We start from the raw sequence: 23,841 nt of genomic DNA, 5'->3' as shown, positions 1-23,841 counted from the left end.
AAGCACTATATAAATGAAGTTTACTTACTTACTTACTTTGTTTTCTTTACAAACAGAGCTGTATAATTTTATTACTTTAATAACATGAACAACAACAAAACAACAATCCCCTTTTCTGCTTATCTCAACATGACACATGAAATATTCTTGTTTCTATAAATTTGTCCCAGTTAGGCCTTCTAATCTATTTAAAATTTCGACTGGAGCGTTTTCAGTAAGGATGATCTGTTGGGTTTGCCGTTGGACGCTGACAGCTTTTCCACCAGTTCAGTTCAGTTCAGTTCAGTTCAAGTCCTTAAAAACCTCCCAGACCAGCCCCAAAGACTGTCAGCCAAACTCTCCTATCAGAAGGTCCACTACATCTGCTCGGTCTTATGAGTGTCTCAGCTAAATAAGCACATATCCGAGATTCAAAACAAAATCAGGAACCTTCAAAGTTCTTCAAACGTCTCGTCACTCAATTTATTCAATGTTTCCATAAGCAGCTGTCTAACAGCTGCCACTGTTAGCACCTGAAACAATCAGTGCATTCACTGTAAAATATAACTTGTTGTTTCAACTTAAAAATATGAGGTAAAGGGCTGCCTTAAAATTTTAAGTTAAGTCAAGAAATAGAGTTTGTTCTTATAACACAACCAATTGTTATCTTAATGAAAAATCACATGTTGTCTAAACTTTCATCTTAGTTTAGTTGACTGAGATTTATTAGTCAGTTCAACTCCTTTAATTGTCATCTTTACTTGGGAAAACCCTTTCAGCTAAATTAAAATCATCTATTGTTTAAACTCTTGTCCTAGTTCAGTTGACTTGGGTTTTTTAGTTAATTCAAATACTTTAGTAGTTCTTTTAACTTAGGAATCTATTTTAGCTTAACTAACATAATCTGTTAGCTAAGTTGATTTAAGTTTATTAATTAACTGAGCTCCTTAAGGTAGCTGAGTGAACTTGTAAATCAGTTTCATTTTAATTATCAGAGTTGATTGACTGGATGTAAAGAAAAATGTGTATTAAACATCTTAAGTTTTGTTTTGTTTTTTTTTGGCTTTCTAACATCCATTTCAGCAAAACTACCTGTTAGGTTTATCTTAGATCTCAGGTTTAAATATCTACATTCCTTTAAATTAATTTTCTGTTGTTTACAGAAAAAAAATAAAACCCCACAGATTCCATTAAAGTCTATCTGATCATTTCATACAGAAAGTTTGTTTTAAGAACATGACAAGACAATTACTCATGAGCACCCAACATTCAACATTTATTGTGCCATCTTAGTCATCTGAGAAACAGAAAAATCAGTGACGTAGCTCATCAGGCTCACAATCCATCAAAACTCAAAGGCTGCTCCCTGTGAAACAATAAATTTGAACTTGGTCTTGAGCCCAGTTTGGGTGAAGATTAAATTCTGACCAATACTCTAGGAGCAGTAGTGATTCTTGTGAAGTAACAACATAAAGTCTGCATTAATGTAATGTATCAACGGGACACTTGCTATTTTAGAAAAGTTATTCTTTACATTTACAAAATTTTTAAACTTCATTGTGCTCAGTCACACCTGTTAGCATAAAACTTGAAATATTAAAATAGTACAAAACCTTTGATAAGTGACAGTAAAGATCAGTTTATAACAACTAAGACATCAAACTCTTGTATTTGTCTTCGTTTACAATTGCAACAAATTCCACAGAACCAATATCTCTGAAAATGACTGCATGCTTCTGAAACATTTGATAATATGGATATTTCAGAAACATTAGTTTGAGTCTGCTCAATTGCAAAACAAAGGAAAAACTACTGACTTGCATGAGATAAGCATCTGCAAAGTCCAGCATTATATTGTTGTTCACATAAGTTTCTTAAACCATGAACAAATGAGTAATTGTCTAATCTGGAATGTAAAGTGTAGTCATTTAGTGACATACAAAAGTGAGAATGAGAACTTGCAAGAATAAAAAAACAAACAGTAAAATAAAAACTGTCCTTAACACTAAGGATCATACAATTACAGTTCTGCATGGCTTTCTGCAAGAGTCTGTTTCTTAGACCATGCACTAGTGAGACGCACTGCCTTCCACCAATGTTCATTAGGATGTTCTGAATGACTTCAAAGATGTCCTTAAGTTCCTTTGGATAGTGTATGTTGAGGGCAAAAAGAAGGCCCATCAGCATGGAAATGGCACTTGAGACATCCCTCAGATTAGACAGGATTACTACTGCCTCAAGGACAACCAACACATCGATGTCTTCTTCTTTCACCATCGCAATGCCAACTTTCATCCTCTTAGAAAACGTGTCTTCAATACCTGTCGGCTATAAAAGGGTTCAAAGACAAAAAAAAAAAAAAAATTACACAATTACAATTACACAATATCCCGTGTGCTTAACAATTCATGTCTTTCCAAAGAAGAGCCATACTGATGCTTTGGATGATGGTGATTGGCTTTGGGTAACACTTATTAGTTGTTAAAGTTTTTTCAGAATGAGATATGCATCCCCATGTTACAAATCCATTTCTTGCTTTAAACAAAGACCATGTTCATAAATAACTGAGCATGTCTTCAATTGCAGAATTCAAACAAAATTTTCAATTTAAATGGTAAATGGCCTGTATTTGTATAGTGCTTTACTAGTCCCCTAAGGACTCCAAAGTGCTTTACACATTCAGTCATTCACACACATGGGTGGATGACTGAATCGTGACTCAAGAGTTGACAGTTCGTCTTATAATTGGAAGGTTGCCGGTTCCAGCCCCGGCTCCGACAGTTTCAGTCGTTGTGTCCTTGGGCAAGACACTTCACCTGTTGCCTACTGGTGGTGGTCAGAGGGCCCGGTGGTGCCAGTGTCCGGCAGCCTCGCCTCTGTCAGTGCGCCCCAGGGTGGCTGTGGCTACAATGTAGCTTGCCATCACCAGTGTGTGAATTTAAATCTACTTATGCTAAATATTGGCTGTGCTCTAAACCAAATCTGGCTGAGAATACATGAAATGTGCAAACTGCAGCTACACTACAGGATCAGATTATGGCTCCATAGACAATGCTTCTTTAATCAGTTTATTGATTAAAGTTCATTTTTTCCCCCTATATTAACAGCATGAAAAAAGAGCATATAGACATGGCTGAACAGGTTGCATAATTGGCACTGAATATCAACATCCACCTTTACCCAGCTGCCCAATGACTCTCGGCCAGTAACCTTAAATTGCTTACCCAGTCTACACAGTCTCTTTTCCAGGGTCCAGGACATTTCACCAAAGTATTGCCCCCCACAGCTGTAGCAGCCACTGCAGCCCCTTAAATATCCTAATATCTCTGCCATTACAATATACAATGTGAGAAATCAAACGTAAAGCTGAAGTGAACAGTACAGCAGCGAAATGTCAAAGACCCTGGTGAAGACATGAATAAACACAAGACACTAATAATATCAATGCTAGCTTGCCAGTTAGTTTCTCTGAAACCCAGACCAAATCCAGTGTCAAAGATCTTGTAATAATACATTTGGTGAGGAAAAAGTACACATGTACTTTTTAATTTAAAATCCACTGTGGTGCTGTCATTATTAAATTTACTAAAAGAAACAATGCTAACCTTCACAGTCTTGAAAGTGTGTGAGGGATCTTCCTTTAGAAAATGAGGTCCTCTGTCCTCTTCCTTTGTGTAGGGCTCTGGTCAAAGAAGTCAAAAAGAAAACAAAAACACTTTTTAAACAGTGTTTATGAAGCATGTAGACAGCTCCAAATTCACAGCTTTTTGATGCATAATTCCATCAATATATGATTATCATTGGAGATTTTGAATCAGGCTTATCAGGACATTCAAGTAGAATATGATATCCAACCTACCACCAATATACATAGATTCTGTAAAAGTTACCACACTAAATGTCCAGTTGTGAAATATGATGACAGACTTTACTTATCAGCTTTCTTTCAATGAGTTCATCAGTTGAACTGGATAACCTAAAACTTAAACAAAGGATTAGATTTCGCAGTTGAACACTTACATCATCTCCGAAGCATCTTATGAGCCTAGTTAGCCTTTCTATGCCGCTCTTGATTTTGTACAGCTCCACGAACCTCTCCATAATGGTCAAGCACAGCAAAAAGGAACCCTTTCAGGTCAACAGATGTAAGACGGGCAAATTCTGCTTCAACCTGAGCAATAGAAGAAGAGGGGTGGAGAGTACAGGCAGAATTAAAAAAAGATTCTTTGAGACCCAAATTTAAGCAAACAGTCATCTGAGGCCCATTAGAGAAAACACAAACACACAAAAGCAAACAAACAAAAAGATGCACTTTACCTGCCGTTCAGCAAACAAGGAAGTTCAGAGAACAATAAGCTCTGTCTTGAAATCTTTTAAAGTAGAATGATTGTGAAAATGACTTATGTGATGTAAAACTTTAGTAAACGTGCGATTAAAAGAACACTGAGTAAAAGGACAAGTAACAGTTTCCTTATTCCTCAGATGTTTACCTTGATGAGCAATACTGTTTTAGTCCAACTGCCTCATTAAAGTTACACAACAGGCTTTTTACATTAAAGCCAGCAAGTCCATTACATACTCCCTTTTTAGATCTGAAATACTGTGCAGATTCTGTGTATATGTAGTGGACAGCAATTTACCCCAAAGAGCGCAAAGTTTGCAAGTCCACCTCATTTAAATGACAAAGTCAAATGTGATCATCTAGACCTGTGAAAATAAATTAATGACAAACCTGCAGTTATGGATGTTATTACAACCACAAGAACCTAAACAGTCTGCTCCATTGCTTTTGTTAATGAATCATTTGTTGGTAACACGTCTGAATATTTAGTTTATGCCACCTGCATGTGATCATCAATAGTGCCATATTACTTCTTAAGAAGTACCCTGACACTACAATCTTTATATCATTTGTTCTACAGAGCTATTAAATTACAATATAATCTGAGGTGTTTCCAGTATGACAAAATGCACAAATTGTAACTTACCATTTGACTCCACTGACAAAAATAAATCCCCAGCATCAAGTTTGGCTTCACAGACCTAAAATAAGTAAAATAAAAATATATGTTATAATTATATTGTTTTCGCCATTTATTCATGTTTGCTAATTTTCTGACATATAAACAATGTTAGTTTTGTTACAATACAGAGAATGCAGTTTAATTAAAAGGTAAATTATGCAAAAAAAAAACAAACTTCTGCAGTATATCATGCCAAAAATCAGTGTCTCTGATGCCAATTATTTTATCACTACAGCTCGTTTAGTATGGAAACTCACACAATCTAGTCATACTGATCACAAGAGTTCAAAAATAAGTCAAAATAGTGAACTGTTGTTAAGCATAAAGCATTTCAGGGTAACAAATAACTGCACAATATAATTAAAGCAAAAAATAAGCACACTGGAGGACTATCTGATAAAAACTAATATAATGCTGGTTTGTAGACCATATTTTGTCTCTGTCCTCAGTGCACTCTTGCAGCTTAGCATGCAGCAGTTAATAACACCTTAAGTGATTACATAGGGATAAACAGATGACAACAAGCATCCGAGTCCTGCCAAAAAGGTCTTTTTGAACCCAGCCAGTTATTGGAAATATTGCCAAAATGAACTTCCACCAAAATACAACAGCCTGTGAACTTGAAAGGAATTTACAAGTACAGAGACAATATGAAATAAGCTTTATTAATTAGCTGAGTTAGCTTGCTAATATCGCAACAGGGTGAGTGCACAACCTTAAAGCTAGCGGCACAATACTTGTGATTTGCTCAGCGCCACATTAAACCCATAAAAAAGGCCATATGTCAGTTTATTAGGTCAAGTTTGGTCATGACACACAAGCTGGACCTTGTCGGCTAAAGTTACATTAGCTAAAGCAAACATTTCGGTAAAAGAGAAAAACACACGTCATGCCATAAATTCAAAACATGTTCCAACTTTTGTAGCTCTCTTTCCTTATAGTTATAACCAATGTTACTCACCTTGAAAGCATATTCCAAAGAAGACGATTAGAAAACGTCCAAGTAAAGTGAGCATGTCGTTAACCGCCAATTCCCCATGATGCACCTCGGTAGCAGTCACGTGAGGCAGTTTTGAATCCTGCTGTGCTCAACTTACCCGCATTGTCAAGTTCACATAAGTTTCTGATTTAGCTGGACATGAGTTTTCAAGTTAGCTTTTTTTGGTGTAATTGGGACGTTTTTAACTTGTAATTCTATGTTATAACAACAACTTCAGTCATCTATCGTCAAACTGATATAGAATAATATGTTGAAATAACAAACATCTAGAATTACATTTTACAGTGTTCACATTTACTGGACAATTAAGGTGATGAGCCATTTATTAAGCAATGTTGTACTAAATGAAGTATGCGACTTCTTTTAATAAAGACAAGGTAAAAAATATTATAGACTGCAACTAAACACTGAAATGATCAAATTTCCCCCATATTTTCTATTATTCTGATACCAAAAACGACAACAGACAAATGAGTGTTAGTGCTTTGCAACAGAAAATATGATTTTGTAAAAGCTGAACAATACACATTACATTTCATCTATGAAATTTCACTTTTATTCACTCAATAAAAAGTGTTTCATTTAATTTTCAGCCATTTCCTTTTAATATTCAATCATTGTTATCCATAAGTTATATATAATATTGTTTATAAAGTGAAATAAGACTTTATGAACCCATTGTTTTCTATATCCCACAGGTTGGCTGTCTGTCCATATGGCATACATATTACAAAAAAACGATTACAGATACTCCTATGCTTAACTCCTTATGTGTGTAAAGCACACTTGATCTCCCACAGGCTGCGTATACTGAAGAAACACCCCAGTCTATTTAAAGCAGGGGGAAAATCGCCATCACGCAGATAAATGTTCAGCTTTTTCTAGGAGGCTCGATCCTCACTTTAATATACCTGTTAGAACTAATACATCACTTACAAAATGTGCTTAAAAGAGCGGTGAGTTGTGTCCCCACGGACTGCATGCATTTGTGGCTGAGACTGGAGTCCTGGAATCCCAGTAATGTGCCAAGTTGCAAATAAAAAGTTAATTTTATGCATGTCTCAGTTCCATTCCCACTTCCTGCACAAAACGAGACTCGGACCTTTAAAACACCAACTTCGTCAAATAATAAATTCCTCTACTTTTGGTGACAAAACATCCACTCTCAGTCAAAAGTCCTGATGGACTGTGTCCATGATGCTGAGAGAAACTTTAAACATTTGGCGTATAATATTGCTGTAGCCAAAAATTAACATGTGATAAATATTTTATGACAACGCCGCACGATACAATCTGTACATTAATATATGATCAGTGATTTTTAAAGACAACACCCATATTTTTGTGCTTCAACTGAAGCACTAACTGAGAAATAAGCAGCTTTAATGTCAAGACAAACACAAACTGAAGACTGTTGCCATGGTAGCAAAAATGCACATTCTCTTCATCAACCATACAAGGCCCGGTTGAACGGCTACTGCTTATCAAACATGACAGACAGTGTTCATACAACCCGTAACGTTGCAAAGGTTTCTGGAGAGGTAAAAACATATACAGTCTGTCTCTCTCCATGCACTAGCGTGCAAGCACGTTGCTCCCATAAATCACAGAGAGGGCAGTGGCGCATACCGATGACAACATTAACCTTCAACTTGGGTTGTCTTAAAGAGATACTATACCATTGTGACTGTTACATATTCCCCCCCGGTTTCAAAAACTGCAACAGTCAGCAGGAACACAATACCAAAACATGAAAATATTACCAACATGTACTGTAGAAAACTCAAACAACGGTCCTATTACAACAGTAGACCACATAAAACACACCAAAAAGCAAATAAGGTCACTTTAGGTCAAATCTGTCGGTATGAAAAGGGTTGGTTCACCTATTGACCGACCAGTCAGTGGTGACTCTAGGAACACGTCTTGGCCTGAGGTTATAAGAACCTCCAACAGCACACCCGTGGTCAACAGGAGGTGAACTGTTAAGCTCTGGCTCCAGAGCAATGTCAGCAGTCTCTTGTAAAGAGTTCTGGTCCACGAAAAGCGGGACAATGTCGGTACGGTCAAAGTCAGTCTCAGCAGGGGTGTTGCTAGAGACAATAGGGCTTGTGTCAACATCGTCACAGTCACTACGGTCTGGGTCTGAAAGAGCAGGAGGCAAGCTGCTGTCCGGGGGACTGAGATCCAAAGCTGCTGCAGCCTTTGGCTTTGCACGTTTGCCAGATAAAGCTGTGGCCCAGGTGTACAATGGTTGCAGGTTTGCAACATGAAAAACTGCAACTTTCTCTCCAGTGTCCACTGTGGTGAGACAATAATTCACATCAGACATCCTCTTGGAGACACGGTAGTGACCAGTGTAAAGGGGGGTCAACTTTGCAGGAAAGTTGGACAATGCATCTCATTTTGAGTGCAACTTTACTCTGACGAGGTCTCCAACTTCGTAAGAGACCGGGTGACGTCTCAGATCATAGTAGTACTTTCGCTGCTTATGACTCTCTGCAAGCACCAAACGAGCATGTTCATGAGCACCCTGAAGTGAAGCTCTCAGGTTATCTGAGTAAGACGTTTCAAGGTCATTCAGTCCTTCCCACAAGGGCTGAGTGAGGAGATCCAAAGGCGTGTCCAACTCTCCCCCATAGAGCATCTTGGACGAGCTCAGGTCTGCGCTGCTCTCGTGAGGCGCAGTGCACAGTGCAAAACAGATCTGGGGAAGATATTTGTCCCAGGAGGTGTGTTTATCCCCAACATATGCTTGAATGGCCGTTTTCAAAGTGCGATTTACACGCTCGGTTGCATTAGTTTGAGGATGGTATGCAGTTGTTAGTCTGTGTTCAGTCCCAAGAGTCAATAAAACATGCTCAAATAGTTCACTGACGAAAGGTGTTCCCCTATCAGAAATAAGGTAGGAGGGAGAACCGTGTCGGGCAAACATGTCAGTAATGAACTTGTTTGCAGCAACTTGAGCAGTGGCTTCTCTCACAGCACTCACCTCGATCCATTTTGAGAAATAGTCCACAAAAACAAGGATATAAGCATTCCCTCTTTGTGTGCGGGGTAGTGGGCCAACATAGTCCACCCCTGTGTACTCCCATGGTCTTTGTGGCTGGATGAGGACCATAAGGCCTGCTGTTTTTCTTTGAGTTGGCTTAGTGGCTTGACACGAACAACATGAGACCACATACTTTTTCACATCAGAGTTCATGTGTGGCCAGAAGAATCTGAGATGCAAGCGTGCCAGTGTTTTTGCAATGCCCAGATGTCCGGCTGTAGGATGATCGTGGTAATACTTGAGCAGATAACCACGGAGTGTAGTAGGAGCAAACAGTTTAAGCTGCTTGAGTGGGTGGAGACCGCATTTCGTTTTTGGGACGAGGAAATAGAGGAGACCATCATGTACAACGTACTTTTCCAGATCTTGATTATCCTCCCCAGTTCGTTGGTCACTTTCCAGTTGATTGAGCAATGAGCCTGTGACTGGGTCCTCAAGCTGCAATTGACGAACATGCGGGTGGTCTGAAACAATTACAGAAGGTAGGGTCCATGCTTACAATCACAGCATAGGGAGGGAGAAGATCGATAGGGGCATGCACATCTGAGAGAGGTGAAAGGGCATCGGGCACCTTATTACGTTCTCCAGGTTTGTGGATAATGCTGAAGTCAAAGTCCTGAAGGCAAAGAGACCACCGAGCAAGCCTGCCGGAGGGATTTGGTCGAGACAGCAACCACTTGAGGCTGCTGTGGTCAGTGTAAATGGTTACATGCAAGCCTTTGACATAGGGTCGGAAATGCTCCAAGGCCCAGATCACGGCCAGACACTCCTTCTCTGGAGTTGAGTAGGGCTTTTCCGATTTATGCAGAGCATGGCTAGCAATTGCCACAGCAACATCTTTGCCATCCTCATCTTTCTGCATTAATGCTGCTCCGAGACCAGCATCACATGCATCAGTGTGAATGAAGAATGGACGCGTGTTCACAATGACCACGGGGGCTGCCCATGGTCCTGATGCAGGTTCGATGATGTTATCCTGTAGCATTTTTTGCACTTGCTCTTCTATGATTTGCTTTTTAGCTGGTGAGGTGCGGTATGGTGGCAAGTTAACAGGCTTTGCATCCCCAGTTACAATGACATGTTCTGCCAAAGAAGTGCGACCAAGGTGGCCATCAAACAGGTCACTGAAACTATTTAACAACTCTAACAGTCCTTCTCTCTCCACAGAATCCAAGTTAGCTTCTTCAGCCTTATCATGGAGGGAGAGCTGCGGGGTGTTCTGCAGAGTCATAGTTCCACACTCAAGATCAGCTTCCACAAAGCCATTTTCACAGAGTTCATCAAGACATGGGGGGTTATCATCCATAATTACAGTTCTTATTGGGACATGTATTGTTCGTGAAGTGCGAGTCATAAAGTCCATCCCAAGAACCAAGGAGGATGACAGGTCCTGCACTATAGCAAAACGTTGATAGACTTGCTTGCCCATAAATCCAATGGTTAACCAGGTTATTCCCAATGGACTGCAGTTAGTGCCATTGGCCAGTCTTATGGGTGGAGAATCCCACAGATTCTTTAATGACTGGTTTTGTTTTTTCTCAGGTAACAGGTCTGCATTTACTGCCGAAAGACACGCACCTGTTTCTAGTGTGGCATCCAGAGCTGCCCCATTAAAGTTCACTTTAACTCTGAGAGGGGTGTTCCATGGTGATTGCGAAGCTCCATCTTCAACGTGATTGAGCACAGGTGGCACACTTGGGTCTGACATAGGCAATGAGGACTGAGTTATTGGCTGGGGGGAGGGTTGCCCCTGTGAAACACTCTCCACCCCCTGAGGTTTCCCTGCCTTCTGCCAGCTGATTTCGTCTCCCTGACAGCGTCAGTTCCATCTGGATCTGCAGGCTGAGTTACTGGATGGTGATCAGGAGGCAGCTTTTGAGGAAGCTCCAGAGCCGACCTGGGAGAGTGTCGAGCTCCCTGAAAATCAGTGGAACAGTTAGGGCACGTGTGAGATGTAACACCACGGATGGCACATTTAAAACAGCGGGGTCCTCCGTCAGCTCTGTTTTTCAGCTGAACTCGGGAAGACTGTGAAAAGCTGGTGCCGATAACAGAATGCAGCTCATGGGCACGCAGCACTAGATCAATTACTGACCTTACAGGCGTTCCGTACAGTGCTACTCTGTACTTCTCCACTGCGTGTTTACAGATGAGCTCAATTTGCTCCTGTTCAGATGGTGGGCTCCTCAGTCTCCTGAATTCACTGAGCATATGGGCAACAAACATTGGCAGAGGCTCGTCAGGGTGCTGGAAAAGGTCCAGGATGCCTCTCAAAATGTGCTCCTGGTTGTCAGCAGGCAAGAAGACAGTTCTGAAAAGTTCACAAAACTTAGCCCAAGTAGATACATGAGGACTGAGCACACTAAACCACTTTCTTGGTTCCATAGCTAGGAAGTATGGTAGTTCCCTGAGGATTTGGGCGTCTGATAGGTCTAAGGAGGTTTTATAAGCATTAACAGACTGTAGCCATTCTTCTGGGTGAAGACTGCCATCATTAGCGAACACAGTGGGCTCTAATATAGTTTGGTGCAATGCTGCAGCAAGGACTCTGGTTGTATTAATTAGCTCCAGTGAATCTGACTGGGATTGGGACAGGGTCCTGGTGGGTTGTGTGGGGCCAGGTGTCAAGATAGATTGCTCCGTTTCCCTGGTCGGTAGGCCTGGCACATATGGAGTAGAGGAGGCCAGAGGGAAAGGGTGAGTAATCTGGGCAGCTGGTACTTTTGGGACTGGTCTTTTTGGTTGAGCCCACTGCTCCAAAATATTCCTCTGGATGTCCAAAGATTCATGAAGGCACTGCTGAAGCATATCAACCTCTGCTTGTAAACTTTGCACTTTATGCCCAAGGTCAGCAGTACTATGTCTGGCAGTAAGTCGGTTGGGGTGTAACATAAAATCTATATCATCACACACGTCAGTCAAGTCAGGATGAGTAGCCATAATACACACTTATCAAAACCCCAAATCTACATAAGGTAGCAGTTGTGCTGAAATCAACTTCAGTTCTGATCACACAAAAATATCCAAAGCATGTGAATTCTTAATTTGAGCAGCAAATGCTTTATCTGACTTTGAAACGTGGAGGTAGAAGAAGTAAGAACCCCAAACCAAAAGTGTTTAGCTGCAAACTAGATCCAAACTTATGAGTAACTGTGTATGAGTAACACCTTTTCAAGTCAAATGCAATTAAAACAGCTTCCTAATAAAAACAGTTAAGCCAATGAGAATCAGTAATAAGTCATTTTGAAAAATACACGAGTCTCTTTCTTTCTTTTCTTTTTATTTTTTTAAATATATACACTCACAACATCAGTTTGGTGACAGTCCAGTCCACGCCAAACTCGTCCAGTCCTAACACGGTATAGAGCTGTGTCCCGTGGAAAAGTTCCCACTTGCAGAGACCGTACGCATGAAGCAAAGTCTGCAGCGTGAGCTCAGCTGGTGAGGGAGAAAAAACCCCCGGTGCGCTTCATACATGCACTTCAGAAACTATGAAGAAGCGGCATCCGTCTCGTGTCCAGGTATCGTGAATCCACGTTAATCCAAAAACATCGCGGTAAAGGTGTTCAGCAGATAACGATATTATATCCCGAAAACAGCGCTGCGGCGGCTTCACTCGTTGCCATGGAAACGCACCTCCGCGATCCGGTGATCTTCCCGACGTCCGCGTCGAGGCCAGCCTGGTCTGTTTCCGCGAAGTATGTCAGACATTACTTTGCCGCGATGTACCATTTAATGTATCAATCATCAGCTGCTCGGAGTTACTGCAAACTGAGGTCCAAGAGGAGATGTTCGGGCGCCATTTTGTAATGTTGGGTTGTGTTCAGTGGTTGAGAGGAGGCGGTAGAAACCTTAGCAGGATAGTAGGAAGAATACACGATCACATTGGTATTGGGAATTCCACAGCGTATCCTTTAATGCACATTCTCTTCATCAACCATACAAGGCCCGGTTGAACGGCTGCTGCTTATCGAACATGACAGACAGTGTTCAAAGAACCCGTAACGTTGCAAAGGTTTCTGGAGAGGTAAAAACATATAAAGTCCGTCTCTCTCCATGTACTAGCGTGCAAGCACGTTGCTCCCATAAATCACAGAGGGCAGTGGCGCATACCGATGACAACATTAACCCTCGACTTGGGTTGTCCTGTGACGTCATGGTTGTTGCTTTGATCTTTTTTTTGACGTGTCAGTTGCTTTGATCTGTTTCCCTTAAATAGAAGTTATCCCCCTTACAAGCAGCACCTTGACAATACGTCGGACAAACCTCTGTTTTGCAGGATTGTAAAACTTGAAGGATGTACTAGACAGTTTCTGTAATCTCCACTGAACTACCTTTATAGCAAGCATGCCTCTCTTGCTTTTGACTCATCATGTGATTCCTTGGGCTTTTAAAACGGCTCGACAGCTCGTGAGATCTGCTCTGGCACAACCTCAGGCAGAGTCTTGTCCACCTAATACTGAGACAGATTTTGTAGCCAACAGGTTCACAGATCGAAGGTCACTGAATTACACCACAGGCTTGGAGTGCCCGAGTGAAACTCAGCAGAACACAGCTGAACAGCACACGTCTGTCATCAGCAGAAATAATTTACTCAACAATACTTGTTCTACACATGTGGATACACCATGTGATGAATCCTGTGAGCAATTTCACAGAGGTTCAGATGGATCTCGTCTATCCATAGTTGCAAAAGCTCTTGTTTGCATACCCAGAGCTGCTGTTCTGACTTCATGCCGAGCTGCTATGTTTATCACGAGGCCCATAATTAACTTCACTAAAGCAACCGTGACAACTTTTCTCAACATGGCGGTATATGGCCTTTCGAAAATCAGAGTAATGATTCAAATTTTATTCCCTTTGACTAGAGAAGATTTTGATTATTCTACCAAAGTCGCCATGGAGATAGGGCCAAAAGGAGGACAACTTATAGTTCTCACCTGTTGCTTCACTGTAATTTCTCTCGTTTTCTTTAGATTTTGTGGAAACTGTCTGTTTAGACTCAAAAAAAAAGTTTCACAAGCTTTGAGCTGGGTCCATATGAAAACTTTAGGCTCGGAGTGCCTGAGTGAAACTCAGCAGAACACAGATGAAGAGCTCATGCATTTGATTGACATAATTAATTCACTCAACAATACTTGTTCTTCACACGTGGATACACTATGTGACGAATTCTGTGAGCTATCTTACAGTTATTCAGAAGATGAAATTTTTCTTGATTTGGACTGAAATTCATGAATCTCATTCAAATCTTAGAGAAGAAAGCATCAGTGAGACTGACAGGACATGGATCTGTCAGACAGACTGATTCCTTAAAATAGCAAGATGGGGAAAGTATTGACCGTGTCCTTAAAGAGGCACAACAAAATCTTGATTTGGTTAAAACTGTTTTAAATTAGCTATAAAATCTTTACTGGAGTATAACAATATTCATTAGACTCTTACCATTTTGATCAGGCAATACACACAACAGTTCAAAACGTACATCAACCCAACCAGCCGCGACAGATGGCTGCCCCTCCCTGAGCCTGGTTCTGTCGGAGGTTTCTTCCTATTAAAAGGGAGTTTTTCCTTCCCACCGTCGCCAAAGTGCTTGCTCATAGGGGATTGTTAAACCCTTTTTGGGTTTATCTCTCAAATACTGCAGGGTCCTTCCCATACAGTACAGAGAGATTTGGGAGGACTGTTGTGATTTATTGCCTTATAAATAAACTTTAATTTGAAATAAAAATGTCCACATTTAAAAAATAATGGTCTGTGTGTACTTTTAAGTGATGTATGTCAAAGTCAGCGCAACAAGTCAGTGTTTCTTGATATTTATTTGTAATCACCTGTGCTAATTCTTGATATTTATTATTAAGTGAGCTGTATATATTAGTGCTATTTCTTAAATGTGTAAAATCTGTAACATATTGTAGTGTTGAAATTGTTTAGTCTGTTACTGTTACTGTCTTGGAGCAACAGTAACCCACATCATTCCCTTAGGGATTAATAAAGTATTCTGATTCTGATATGTGTAGTATTTAACGATTCAGTAATGAATGAAGCTTGACCTTCTGGGAAAGCCTTTCGCTTCATGTGAAAAGCAGTGTTGTGTTAAGCTGCCTTGTTGGCCAAAATAGTTTACAGATAAAGCATGTCCTCTCTTGTCCTGTGCCTTTCATTCTCATTCCCTCTGCTTTACTGCTTCCATGATGTTAAGCTGATTTTAAATACTGATCTGATACTTCCTGGAGGTTTTTATTGTAGAAAAACGCTTTCTGATGAAACATCAGCTGAACTTGTCAGATCAGTGTGCTGAAAGGAAAAGGTATAATATCTTTTCTGACATGCAGTGGAGCCCCGAATGTCTGAGGCCAAGAGTGAGAATCCTCCTCTTGCTTTAGTTGTGAATTTAGTTTTGACAAAGTTTATTCTGAAATGATAATATTGACTTAAAAATGCAATGGAAAAATGTCATCTATTAATGGGCTTTTCTGTGTTAATGACAACCCCACTGCATGGATGTGTGTTTACATACTGCTTTGCTTTTATCCAGTTATTACTAAATTCTCATGTCTTTTGTCCTCTCTCCCTCCCCTCACCCTCACAGGAGATGTCTGTCTCTCCCTGAATTTGGTTCTGTTTGAGGTTAAATGTTGGGACTCAGTACTTGGTACCCCAGGCGATGTGTATACAATGGTTTATCGAGATTGGTTTACTTTTCTAAGAAGAGATAGTTTAAACATAAGTTTAGATCAAAAAACTATTGACTTGCTTTGGCATGGCCTCAAACAGCCTGTTCATGCTAAAATAAATAAATAAATGCTTTTTTCCAAAAAAAACCCAAAACAAAACAAAAAACCCCCCTCAAATGTGGCTGATTTAAATCAATTCTACAACGAAGATTGAGCCATATTTTCTCCAGAGAAATTTGAAAGATTCCCGTTCAGTGTTAGATCTTCATGCAAAGCTAAATTATTCCTCCAAAGGAATATTCCTCCGGAGGAATAATTTACTTGTAAAGGCTAAAAACAGCATTACGAAAACTGAAGTGTGTCAGTACTACCCACCGTGTCCATACTGCTGAATACATGCATATGCATATTTTCCTTTAAATTTGTTTTACTTCTCACAGTTGGGCTTCATTTGGAATCCCCTTTGGAACTACGAGCGCTTTAGAAAGACTGGAAAGTGAGAAGTGTGCATGGATCACATTACGGTCTTCCTCACCTCTCAGTCAAAGTTCCTACTGAACTCCAGCTCTGTCCATGGTGCTGATGTAAGCTATAGGTGCCTATTTCTCTTTCTTCACACAAACACTTGTCATATAAATGACAACGCATGTTCAGTGGAATTACAACACCCACACTTCTGTTTTGCAACGCAAAATAATTATACATAACAGAGACGGTGTCTGAGGTCGCGTTGATGCCCGAATTCTTTCATATTTATCCCTGTAAAGTAAGGCAACAGTAACCCTTTGTAACAGCTGTTGAAATGTTAATATTTGACCACTAGGCGGAGCTCTTGTAATGAAAATGTCATTAACGCATTTTATTTTGTATGTTGTATTTTTTTATCTTGAGCATGTTAACATTTTCCTATTTGCATACCGGATTTGTGTACTACGCATTTGATACATGGAAAATAATCGGTTAATTTTGTAAGTTTAAGGTAAGGGCAGAGGTCACTTCCTGTTGAGAGAAGCTGCTCATGGTGACGGTCTATCCGTGTGAATGTCAAGCTAAAGAAGAAATAACAAGTCCTAAGTTTCTAAATACACCGGTTTGTCCACTTGCAGGCCAAAGTGCTATGTTTGTTTATATTTTGTGAATTTTATGTTGCAATATGTTTTACTGCTGAAATATAATTTTCTTGTAGATTTGTATTCACCAGTTCTACGGTGTACCTGTGTACGTTAAGAGGAGCTGTGACCCCCCCTAGTCTGGGCGTGTAGAGACGCACATAAGATTTGAGGAGAGAGAAGCAAGTACCCGCCCTGGTTCCCAAACCAAACAATCGAACCCGGTTATGAGTAAAAAAAGAAAAGAAAAAAAAGGTGATTTTATTTAGTGTCAGGAAGCATAGCTCCAGGGTGAACCCAGGCCAAAATAATAAACAAAACCACCTACGTCCCGCCAGAGAAAACTGACTAAACTATAAGAAAGAAACAAAACAAACAAATGACAATAACTATCCCTCGCTTCCTAGCCTAGAAACAGGAGAAAAACTGTTCAAAAGAAGGCGGCTCACCCCTTCAGCTTCAGCCTATGCACGCATAAGCACTGTATTTATACACACAATTGGCGGCTCTCACAGAGCACGCTTACACATATACAAAGTAGCACAAGAATTCGGAAACCAGGGCCTGCTCCGCGTCTGCTGTCAAAACTGCTCACTCTGGCAATCACTCGCTTCTCTCTCTCTCTCCCGGCAGCTGTCAGAGCGGCATTTTGAACTCAGTCACGTGCCCCATGATCCAATCAGCAGCTCACTGCTCTTCCTCAGAGGAAGGACCTGCAGAGAATCTTAAGACACAGTAAGGGAACACAACACAGCAGGTCACACAGACTTCCTATGGCCAGAGGCCGTGACAAGAGCACAGTAAACATGAGTAAAGAAGATCTCTCGTGTATGTGTACAAGCCGGCATACCCTTTATTCGATTTATTTAATTAAACCCTTTATTAATGTTCTGGCGCGTGCGGCTCCCGTTACAAAAGCTTGAAAGGCACGTGCATATGAGAGGCGTCACCAGCTCCTGTGAGACAAATTTAACAAAGATCTGTGACAAAACTGAGCGATAAAGTAATAAATTGGAAGTGTAAAAACATCTTTTTTACTGTCCTTTGAGGTAAATCCCAAAATGTATGATTTTCTGCAGCCTGTCCTGGTGCCATTCATAAGGATTATTTCTGCAGAAAAAGAATGACATGACTGATTAAATGCTCCTTTTTATGTGAGCGAGCACAAAGCCTGACGCAGAAGAAGTTAACTACCGATGTGATAGCCATGTCTGTCACGGCCATCTCTGACTGAGGTTTTAGGTTTTGTCGAAAGCCCTAGTGTGTGTGTGTGTGTGTGTGTGTGTGGGGGGGGGGGGGGTTAAGCCAGTCTGTGCCAATTTTCCGTATATACGCAAAAACTTTATTCTGAGCATGTTTCACGGGAAGACTAAACAGTTGACTTTTCAAAAGAAGTTCATGGTCTGTAGACACGTTTGTGTTTATTTGTGTGTAAGTGAATGACAGTGTGAAAGTGCGCATTTGCTCCACATCCAGCCACAAGCAGCTTGAGCTTTGTTCTGTGTTAGATAACCTAGAAGGAATTTCATTTTATTTCACATTTTAGTCTGGATGATTAAAACACGATGTTTGATTTCTTGTATAATGATTTTTCAAAAGAATCTATAGTTTTATGCGCGACTCCTTACATCGCCACACTTGGTTACATGATATTGAAAATGATTTCTTTATGTATTTTTAAAGCAAGAAGTTGGCTCATCTCCGTGGGTGCGCACATGGATAGACGCTAAACACAAAAATTTATTTAAGTGGACTAAATGAAAATGATTTTTTTAACAACACATTTTCTTGTCACGCAGAGGAAGTTTCAGTATTGATTTAATTGATCTTGAACACCTCGACTTTAGAATAAGATTTTTCAGATGTCTTGGATTTTGAGTGATTCCTAGAGCCATAAAAATTCTGTCACTTCTGCTCGAGAAACTGCTGCATGAAAACGCCTGAGCACATGCGCAAAAGTGGATAAACTGAAGACTGTTGCCATGGTAGCAGGAATGTTACCATAACGCAGAAGCTAAAATTGAACTGTGACATCACCTTGACGTCATGGTTGTTCCTTTGATCTTTTTTTTTTGACGTGTCAGTTGCTTTGATCTGTTTCCCTTAAATAGAAGTTATCCCCCTTACAAGCAGCACCTTGACAATACGGTGGACAAACCTCTGTTTTGCAGGATTGTAAAACTTGAAGGATCGTACTAGACAGTTTCTGTAATCTCCACTGAACTACCTTTATAGCAAGCATGCCTCTCTTGCTTTTGACTCATCATGTGATTCCTTGGGCTTTTAAAACGGCTCGACAGCTCGTGAGATCTGCTCTGGCACAACCTCAGGCAGAGTCTTGTCCACCTAATACTGAGACAGATTTTGTAGCCAACAGGTTCACAGATCGAAGGTCACTGAATTACACCACAGGCTTGGAGTGCCCGAGTGAAACTCAGCAGAACACAGCTGAACAGCACACGTCTGTCATCAGCAGAAATAATTTACTCAACAATACTTGTTCTACACATGTGGATACACCATGTGATGAATCCTGTGAGCAATTTCACAGAGGTTCAGACGGATCTCGTCTATCCATAGTTGCAAAAGCTCTTGTTTGCATACCCAGAGCTGCTGTTCTGACTTCATGCCGAGCTGCTATGTTTATCACGAGGCCCATAATTAACTTCACTAAAGCAACTGTGACAACTTTTCTCAACATGGCGGTAGATGGCCTTTCGAAAATCAGAGTAATGCTTCGAATTTTATTCCCTTTGACTAGAGAAGATCTTCATTATTCTGCCAAAGTCGCCATGGAGATAGGGCCAAAAAGAGGACTACTTATAGCTCTCAGCATGTGCTTCACTGAAATTTGTGTTATTTGCTTCAGATTTTGTGTAAACCTTCTGTTTAGATTCAAAAACGTAGTTTCACAAGCTTTGAGCTGGGTCCTAATGACAACTTTAGGCTTGGAGTGCCTGAGTAAAACTCACCAGAACACAGCTGAACAGCACACGTCTGTCATCAGCAGAGATAATTTACTCAACAATACTTGTTCTACAGATGTGGATACACCATGTGATGAATCCTGTGAGCAATTTCAAAAAGGTTCAGAAGGATCTTGTCAGTCCATAGTTCCAAAAACTCTTGTTTGCACATCCGGAGCTGCTGTTCTGCTGAAACACAGCAGTCAGGATGACATTTCTGTACCGAATCCAACTGCTGACATTTTTCTGGATTTGGACTGAAATTCATGAATCTCAGTCAAATCTTAGAGAAGAAAGCATCAGTGAGACTGACAGGACATGGATCTGTCAGACAGACTGATTCCTTAAAATAGCAAGATGGGGAAAGTATTGACCGTGTCCTTAAAGAGGCACAACAAAATCTTGATTTGGTTAAAACTGTTTTAAATTAGCTATAAAATCTTTACTGGAGTATAACAATATTCATTAGACTCTTACCATTTTGATCAGGCAATACACACAACAGTTCAAAACGTACATCAACCCAACCAGCCGCGACAGATGGCTGCCCCTCCCTGAGCCTGGTTCTGTCGGAGGTTTCTTCCTATTAAAAGGGAGTTTTTCCTTCCCACCGTCGCCAAAGTGCTTGCTCATAGGGGATTGTTAAACCCTTTTTGGGTTTATCTCTCAAATACTGCAGGGTCCTTCCCATACAGTACAGAGAGATTTGGGAGGACTGTTGTGATTTATTGCCTTATAAATAAACTTTAATTTGAAATAAAAATGTCCACATTTAAAAAATAATGGTCTGTGTGTACTTTTAAGTGATGTATGTCAAAGTCAGCGCAACAAGTCAGTGTTTCTTGATATTTATTTGTAATCACCTGTGCTAATTCTTGATATTTATTATTAAGTGAGCTGTATATATTAGTGCTATTTCTTAAATGTGTAAAATCTGTAACATATTGTAGTGTTGAAATTGTTTAGTCTGTTACTGTTACTGTCTTGGAGCAACAGTAACCCACATCATTCCCTTAGGGATTAATAAAGTATTCTGATTCTGATATGTGTAGTATTTAACGATTCAGTAATGAATGAAGCTTGACCTTCTGGGAAAGCCTTTCGCTTCATGTGAAAAGCAGTGTTGTGTTAAGCTGCCTTGTTGGCCAAAATAGTTTACAGATAAAGCATGTCCTCTCTTGTCCTGTGCCTTTCATTCTCATTCCCTCTGCTTTACTGCTTCCATGATGTTAAGCTGATTTTAAATACTGATCTGATACTTCCTGGAGGTTTTTATTGTAGAAAAACGCTTTCTGATGAAACATCAGCTGAACTTGTCAGATCAGTGTGCTGAAAGGAAAAGGTATAACATCTTTTCTGACATGCAGTGGAGCCCCGAATGTCTGAGACCAAGAGTGAGAATCCTCCTCTTGCTTTAGTTTTGAATTTAGTTTTGACAAAGTTTATTCTGAAATGATAATATTGACTTAAAAATTCGATGGAAAAATGTCATCTATTAATGGGCTTTTCTGTGTTAATGACAACCCCACTGCATGGATGTGTGTTTACATACTGCTTTGCTTTTAATCAGTTATTATTAAATTCTCTCTTCCACACACTTCCCACTTTTGTCCTCTCTCCCTCCGCTCACCCTCATAGGAGATGTCTGTCTCTCCCTGAATTTGGTTCTGTTTCAGGTTTCTCTCTGTTAAAGAGGAATTTTCCTTCCAACTTTTGCCCAGTACTTTCTCATAGGAGAATATCTGATTGTGGTGGTTTTCTCTGTGTAACTGTAGGATCTTTACAATTTAATAATCCAGATATTGTTACTTGGTACCCCAGGTGATGTTTATGCAATGTTTCATCGAGATTTGTTTACTTGTCTAAAACAGGTCTTTCATGATATTAAGAAAAGAAAAGAAAAAAAACTCAAATGTTGCTGATTTAAAATAGTTCAACAAAGAAGATTGAGCCAAAATTTCTCCACAGCAATTTGAAAGATTGCCATTCAGTTTTAGATCTTCATGCAAAGATAAATGTATTCCCACAGAGGAATAATTTACTTGTAAAGGCTAAAAACAACATTACGAAAACTGAAGTGTGTCAGTACTGCCCATCTCTTCCACACTGCTGAATACATGCATATGCATATTTTCCATTAAATTTGTTTTACTTCTCACAGTTGGGCTTCATTTGGAATTCCCTTTGGAAGTATACATATATATACATATATATATATATATATATATATATATATATATATATATATATATATATATATATATATATATATATGACAACACATGTTCAGTGGAATTTTAACAAAACACCCACATTTCTGTTTTGTACCCGAGATCCAAGCAGCTTTCATTTGAAAAAACAAACACAAACAAACCACTAAATGCTGTTGCTAAGCTAACTAGACTGTTACCACTGTTTAACACTTACCTCGTACCTCGTGACTTCCCTAGAACAGTAACTTTGACGTCACCTCTGTGGCCGTAAACCAGTTGTCGCGTTGATGCCCGAATTCTTTCATATTTATCCGTGTAAAGTAAGGAGACCGTAACCCTTTATTCGATTTATTTAATTAAACCCTTTATTAATGTTCTGGCGCGTGCGGCTCCCGTTACAAGTTTGAAAGACACGTGCATATGAGAGGCGTCATCAGCTCCTGTGAGACAAATTTAACAAAGATCTGTGACAAAACTGAGCGATAAAGTAATAAATTGGAGGTGTAAAAACATCTTTTTTACTGTCCTTTGAGGTAAATCCCAACATTTATGATTTTCTGCAGCCTGTCCTGGTTGCTGCCATTCATAAGGATTATTTCTGCAGAAAAAGAATGACATGACGGATTAAAGGCTCCTTTTCATGTGAGCGAGCACAAAGCCTGACGCAGAAGAAGTTAACTACCGATGTGATAGCCATCTCTGTTATGGCCATCTCTGACGGAGGTTTTAGAAACCCCTAAAGGGGGGAAAAAAAGCCAGTCTGTGCTGATCTTCCTATATATGCAAATAACTTTATTCTGAGCATGTTTCACAGTAAGAGTAAACAGTTGACTTTTCATAAGAAGTTCATGGTCTGTAGACACGTTTGTGTTTATTTGTGTGTAAATGAATAAAAGTGTGTAAATACATAAAGTGTTAAATACCGTTTTCACCGCTCCATTTTGACGGAAAAGAGTTCGGTAAGGGGATCCCACACTAAATCAGCAATGAAAGTGTGAAAGTGCGCATATGCTCCACATCCAGCCACAAGCAGCTTGAGCTTTTGTTCTGTTTTAGATAATCTACACGGGATTTCATTTTATTTCACATTTTAGTCTGAATTATTAAAATGCGATCTTTGATTTCTTGTACAATGATTTTCAAAAGAAACTTTGATATGCGTAAAATCCATGGTTTTACGCGCGACTCCTCACATCGCCATGTTTGGTTACATGATCACAACAAAATTACAGCTTGTTTTGGACCCGTGTGACTACCTCTCACGTGTGTTTCGCGTGGGAACCAGATAGTCACTTCCACTCCGAGTACATTTGTTAAGTGAGGTATCAGGTTTAACAAGTAATAAAGCGAAGATTGAGCCTGCTGCTCCACGGCCGCACGACCAGAGAGAAGAGCTGAAGCACACGCTCCCACTTAAGCAACATTTGTCTGCACGATGCACGCGTGTTTAGAGGGACAAACGCAGGTTTACTAGACTTCGTTTATTTATTGTGACGGTGTTTGGAAAACGCGGTAACATTTGCTTTAAAAATATCGAAATCTTTAAAGACTTTAAGCTCAACTTTGATATATAAGCAGATCCTTCCGCAACCGTGAGAAAAGCAGGCAGATTTGACTAAAATTACATTTACTACGCCGTGAAACATTGCTTCTTCACACAGAATTCGTCGTAAATAAATAAATACAGTCAAAATAAATGAATACAAATAAATTAATCCAAATTTGACGAAAACATATATTTTAAATGTGAAATAGTGGACTATTTCTGTTAAGAACACAAAACTGCGATTCTATTAAGAATAAAAGCCTGAAAGCACCAAT

General features: G+C 39.9%; 1 long non-coding RNA gene across 1 annotated transcript; it reads right to left on the bottom strand.

Moving 5' to 3' along the window:
* Nucleotides 1–2,151: 2,151 nt before the first annotated feature.
* LOC134635861 (uncharacterized) lies at nt 2,152–4,233 on the bottom strand. The gene is made up of 3 exons (XR_010094982.1): nt 4,000–4,233; nt 3,585–3,661; nt 2,152–2,307 (listed from the first exon to the last, which is right to left on the bottom strand). It is a non-coding gene; the product is annotated as an uncharacterized LOC134635861 (long non-coding RNA).
* Between the last annotated feature and the right edge of the window lie 19,608 nt (nt 4,234–23,841).

This window comes from Pelmatolapia mariae, linkage group LG10_11 (genome assembly GCF_036321145.2).
Source record: "Pelmatolapia mariae isolate MD_Pm_ZW linkage group LG10_11, Pm_UMD_F_2, whole genome shotgun sequence".
NCBI classification, from domain to species: domain Eukaryota; kingdom Metazoa; phylum Chordata; class Actinopteri; order Cichliformes; family Cichlidae; genus Pelmatolapia; species Pelmatolapia mariae.
This window is presented reverse-complemented; position numbering and strand designations above follow the sequence as displayed.